The sequence below is a fragment of the Cervus canadensis genome, chromosome 13 (assembly GCF_019320065.1).
Source record: "Cervus canadensis isolate Bull #8, Minnesota chromosome 13, ASM1932006v1, whole genome shotgun sequence".
NCBI classification, from domain to species: domain Eukaryota; kingdom Metazoa; phylum Chordata; class Mammalia; order Artiodactyla; family Cervidae; genus Cervus; species Cervus canadensis.
This window is the reverse complement of record NC_057398.1, coordinates 3,322,101-3,328,032: the sequence shown is the minus strand read 5'-3', so window position 1 is coordinate 3,328,032 and position 5,932 is coordinate 3,322,101. Positions and strand designations below refer to the sequence as shown.

General features: G+C 41.4%; 1 pseudogene; it reads right to left on the bottom strand.

Annotated features, from left to right (window-relative positions):
* Window positions 1-939, bottom strand: part of LOC122452304 — a 997-nt pseudogene extending 58 nt beyond the window's left edge.
* Between the last annotated feature and the right edge of the window lie 4,993 nt (window positions 940-5,932).

The following is a 5,932-nucleotide window of genomic DNA, read 5'->3' as shown; positions in this document are numbered from 1 at the left end:
ATCAACACATTAATACAATCAACACATTTTTGCCAATTAGAAATAAGATTGTTTATTCCTTCAGCATAAAAATCCATGCTTTGGGATTCAACAGCCTCTTGGAAAGCATTTTCTGCCTCCAGCTGGTTGTGGAAGCCATTTTCCCTGCAAAAAGTTTTTGAGATATTTGAAGAACTTGTAGTCAGTTGGCAAAAGGTCAGGTAAATATGGTGAATGAGGCAAAACATCTTAGTCCAATTTGTTCAACTTCTGAAGCATTGGTTGTGTGATGTGCAGTTGGGCATTGTTGAGGAGAAGAACTGGACCCTTTCTGTTTACCAATGCTGGCTGCAGGCGTTGCAGTTTTCGGTGCATTTCATGTGTTTGGTGAGCATCCTCCTTAGCTCTAATGGTTTTCCCAGGATTCAGAAAGCTGTGGTGCATCAGACTGGCGGCAGACCACCAAAGAGTGACCATGATCTCATATAAAATCCCACTTTTTGTCTCACATCGCAATCCGATCAAGAAATGGCTCATTCTTGTGTGGAATAAGAGAAGATGACTCTTCAAAATGACAATTTTTCTGATTTGTGGTCAGCTCTTGAGACACCCACTTAACGAGCTTTTGCACCTTTCCGATTTGCTCCAAATGCTGAATGACCGTAGAATGGTCTACGTTGAATTCTTGGGCAACATCTCGTATGGTTGTAAGAAGATCAGCTTCGATGATCCTCTTCATTGGTCATTGTCAACTTCCAATGGCCAGTTGCTAAGCTCCTCATCTTCAAGGCTCTCATCTCTTTTGCAAAACTCCTTGAGCCACCACTGCACTGTATGTTCTTTAGCAGTTCCTGGGCCAAACATGTTGCTGATGATGCGAGTTGTCTGTGCTGCTTTATGAACCATTTTGAACTTGAATAAGAAAATCGCTTGACTTTGCTTTTTGTCTAACATCATTTTTATAGTCTAAAATAAATACAAAATAAGCAACAAGTAAAAGGTCATTGGCAAAAAACAAACAAACAAACAAAAACAAAGTGAGATGTGTGCATTGAAATGAACTATAACCACACTTATTTAAGAAAGTATTCCAATATCAAATGGCAAAGTTCAACAATGCAAAACCGCAATTACTTTTGCACCAATCTCGTACAATATAGCTTCTGTTTAATGTTTTGAGTTTTTGGCTATGAGGCACATGGGATCCTAGCTTTCTGACTGGGAGTCGAACTCACACCCCCTGCATTGGAAGGCTAAACCTTAACCACTGGACCACCAAGGAAGTCTGTACAGTAATGACAATTTTTGATAGCTGGATCTTCATTCAGAACAGAGGAAAATCCATTCTTAGTTGCTGCTAGCACAATAATATTGTCAGGCAATTTCAAAATATCCATAATTTGCAGTGAACATATCAATTGCAGCAAATTGTAATCATTTTCCTTTAATATTTCACACATAATTTCAAATTTTATGACAGAAGTTTGCCTTCTGTTTATTTAATTAATAGAGGAGTCTTTTCCAGGACCAAAAATACCCATGGGAGGTTGCACGACCCTTCTTAACAAAAGATGCAAAGTGGAATATTGGGAGAGGTGTCCACTCACACAGAAAAGGGCTTTGAGCGTACTCCAAGTAGGGAGTTAGACTGATTCGGTCTTGTCTTCTCCTGACTCTCGAAGGGCCACTTTCCTAGTAATGAGGAGGATAGAAAATCCCACCCCTAAGCAGAGAAAAATCTCCTCTCAGCCAGGGCTCTGGGAGGGAAAAAAATAACTATAGGGAAAAAACACTATAGGCCTACCCGTGGGAAAGCTGGAAAGTGTATTCACAGGATCTTCTGTAGAGACGAAACCACACTGGGCTGGAGTTGACAATCTAAACTGCAAAACAAATGGGAAGGTCAAGCCCAGGGGAGGTGGGCAGTGCAGAATGGGTGGGACCAGGGGCCTGGGGCGGGGGCTTCTGAACTGTGTCGTAAGAGGAGGGGGTTGTTTCGATCACACTAAAGGGGCACTTGGGCTCCCCTGTTGGCTCAGATGATAAAGAACCTGTCCACAGTATGGAAGACCTGAATTCGATCCCTGGGTTGAGAAGATCCCCTGGAGAAGGGAATGGCTACCCACTCCAGCACTCTTGCCTGGAGAATTCCATGGACAGAGGAGCCTGGAAAACTACATTCCATGGAGTCACAAAGAGTCGGACGTGACTGAGCAACTAACAGTTTCACTTTTTTCAAGAGATTACTTAACTTTTTAACTGAGTTAAGTCCCCTTTTTAAAACAAAGCTAATATTTTGAGGATAATCACACGGAAAATTTTAGATAGGGAGTTTGGGATATACATGTACATACTGCAATATTTTAAATGGGTAAGCAGCAAGGTCCCTGTCCATAGCACAGGGAAATTTGCTCCATGTTGTGTGGTAGCCTGGATGGGAGAGGAGTTTGGGGGAGAACGGATACATGTATGTACAGGGTTTAGCCCCTTTGCTATCCACCTGAAACTATCACAACATTGTTGGTTGGCTATATTCCATTATAAAATCAGTTCAATTCAGTTGGTCAGTCGTGCCCGACCCCTTGCGACTCCATGGACTGCAGCACGCCAGGCTTCCCTGTCCATCACCAAATCCCAGCACTTGCTCAAACTCATGTCCATTTAGTAGGTGATGCCATCCAACCATCTCATGCTCTGTCATCCCCTTCTCCTCCCGCTTTCAATCTTTCCCAGCATCAGGGTCTCTTCCAATGAGTCAGTTCTTCTCATCAGGTGGCCAGAGTATTGGAGTTTCAGCTTCAGCATCAGTCTTTCTAATGAATATTCAGGATTGATTTTCTTTAGCATTGACTTGTTTAATTTCCTTGCAGTCCAAGGGACTCTCAAGGGTCTTCTCCAACACCACAGTTCAAAAGAATCAATTCTTTGGCACTCATCTTTCTTTAATAGTCCAACTCTCACATCCACACATGACTACTGGAAAAACCATAGCCTTGACTAGACGGACCTTTGTTGGCAAAGTGATGTCCCTGCTTTTTAATATGCTGTCTAGGTTGGTCATAACTTTTCTTCCAAGGACCAAGTATCTTTTAATTTCATGGCTGCAGTCACCATCTGCAGTGCTTTTGGAGCCCCCAAAATAAAGTCTGCACTGTTTCGATTGTTTCCCCATCTATTTGCCATGAAGTGATGGGACCAGATGCCATGATCTAGTTTTCTGAATGTTGAGTTTTATGACAGCTTTTTCACTCTCCTCTTTCACTTTCATCAAGAGGCTCTTTAGCTCTTCTTCACTTTCTGCCATAAGGGTGGTGTCATTTGCTTATCTGAGGTTATTGATATTTCTCCTGGCAATCTTGATTCCAGCTTGTGCTTCTTCCAGCCCAGCCTTTCTCATGATGTACTCTGCATAGAACTTAAATAAGCACAGTGACAATATACAGCCTTGACATACTCCTTTCCCAATTTGGAACCAGTCCATTGTTCCATGTCCAGTTCTCACTGTTGCTTCTTGACCTGCATACAGATTTCTCAGGAGGCAGGTAGGGTGGTCTGGTATTCCCATCTCTTTAAGAATTTCCCACAGTTTGTTGTGATCCACACAGTCAAAGGCTTTGGCATAGTCAATAAAGCAGAAGTAGATGTTTTTCTGGAACTCCCTTGCTTTTCCAGTCCCGTGCCCACTGCTGAGTTTTCCAAATTTGCTGGCATATTGAGTGCGGGACTTTCACAGCATCATCTTTTAGGATCTGAAATAGCTCAGCTGGAATTCCATCACCTCCACTAGCTTTGTTCGTCGTGACGCTTCCTAAGGCCCGCTTGCCTTCACATTCCAGGATGTCTATCTAGCTCTAGGTGAGTGACCACACCATCGTGATTATCTGGGTCATGATCTTCTTTGTACAGTTCTTCTGTGTATTTTTGCCACCTCTTCTTAATATCTTCTGCTTCTGTTAGGTCCATGCTGTTTCTGTCCTTTATTGTGCCCATCTTTGCTTGAAATGTTCCCTTGGTATCTCTAATTTTCTTGAAGAGATCTCTAGTCTTTCCCATTCTGTTGTTTTCCTCTATTTTTTGCATTGATCGCTGAGGAAGGCATTCTTATCTCTCCTTGCTATTCTTCAGAACTCTGGATTTAGATGGGTATATCTTTCCTTTTCTCTTTTGACTTTAGCTTCTCTTCTTTTCTCAACTATTTGTAAGCCCTCTTCAGACAACCAGTTTGCCTTTTTGCATTTCTTTTTCTTGGAGATGGTCTTGACCACCACCTCCTGTAAAATGTCACGAACCTCCATCTATAGCTCTTCAGGCACTCTGTCTATCAGATCTAATCCCTTGAATCTATTTGTCACTTACACTGTATAATCGTAAGGGATTCGATTTAGGTCTTACCTGAATGGTCTAGTGGTTTTCCCTACTTTCTTCAGTTTAAATCTGAATTTGGCAATAAGGAGTTCATGATCTGAGCCACAGTCAGTTCCCGGTCTTGCTGACTGTATAGAGCTTCTCCATCTTTGGCTGCAAAAAATATAATCAATCTGATTTTGGTAGTGACTATCTGGTGATGTCCATCTGTAGAGTTGTCTTGTGTTGTTGGAAAAGGGTGTTTGCTATGATCAGTTCTTTCTCTTCATAAAACTCTGTTAGACTTTGTCCTGCTTAATTTTGTACTCCAAGGCCAAACTTGTCTGTTACTCCAGATATCTCTTGACTTCCTATTTTTGCATTCCAGTCCCCTATGATGAAAAGGACATCTCTTTTTGGTGTTAGTTCTAGAAGGTCTTGTAGGTCTTCACAGAATCTTTCAACTTCAGCTTCTTCAGCATTACTGGTCAGGGCGAAGACTTGGATACTGTGACATTGAATGGTTTGCCTTGGAAATGAACAGAGATCATCCTGTCATTTTTGAGACTGCACCCAAGTACTGCATTTTGGACTCTTTCGTTGACTATGATGGCTACTCCATTTCTTCTAAGGGATTCTTGCTCACAGAAGCATATATAATGGTCATCTGAGTTAAATTCACCCATTCCAGTCCACTTTAGTTCACTGATTCCTAAAATGTCAATGTTCACTCTTGCCATCTCCTTTGTGACCAGTTCCAATTTGCCTTGATTCATGGACCTAACATTCCAGGTTCCTATGCAATATTGTTCTTTACAGCATCAGACTTTACTTCCATCAGCAGTCACATCCACAACAGGGTGTTGTTTTTGCTTTGGCTCCATCTCTTCATTTTTTCTGGAGTTATTTCTCCACTGATCTCCAGTAGCATATTGGGCACCTACTGACTGGAGAGTTGATCTTTCAGTATCCTATCTTTTTGCCTTTTCATACTGTTCTTAGGGTTTTCAAGGAAAGAATGCTGAAGTGGTTTGCCATTCCCTTCTTCAGTGGACCATGTTTTGTCAGAAGTCTCTACCATGATCCGTCCATCTTGGGTGACCTTAAAACTATCACAGCACTGTTAATTGGCTATTTTCTGTTATAAAACAAAAAGTTTAAAAATTTTTATATGTTAATAATCCAGGTTTTGAGTTTGTTTTTCAAATATTTTGTACTGTGTAGGTGCTAATTGACAAGAACTTTTTTCTCTGTTTTCTAACAAAGTACCAACAAAACTGGGTCTGATACTTCACAACTACAATGCATGTTTCCATACATTCACCCATTTGGTTCTCACAGTAGCCCTGGGAATAGGTATTGTTGTCACATGACATATTGATTTCATCAACAAAGAGATTAGAGTGTGTGTAAAATAAGCAAGACTAGTCTCAGGAAACTGTCTCAGAAAACCTGAGAGGCAGCCCCAAGGTCAGGGGCTCCAGAGTGAAAGAACTGAGATGATCTCAGGGTCAAGCCAGTCTTTCCCTCTCCCCAACCCAAATCATCTCTCTTCCCAGAAATATTTCTTTTTCCTTCCTTATTTCTCTTTTCCTCATGAAAAAGATGA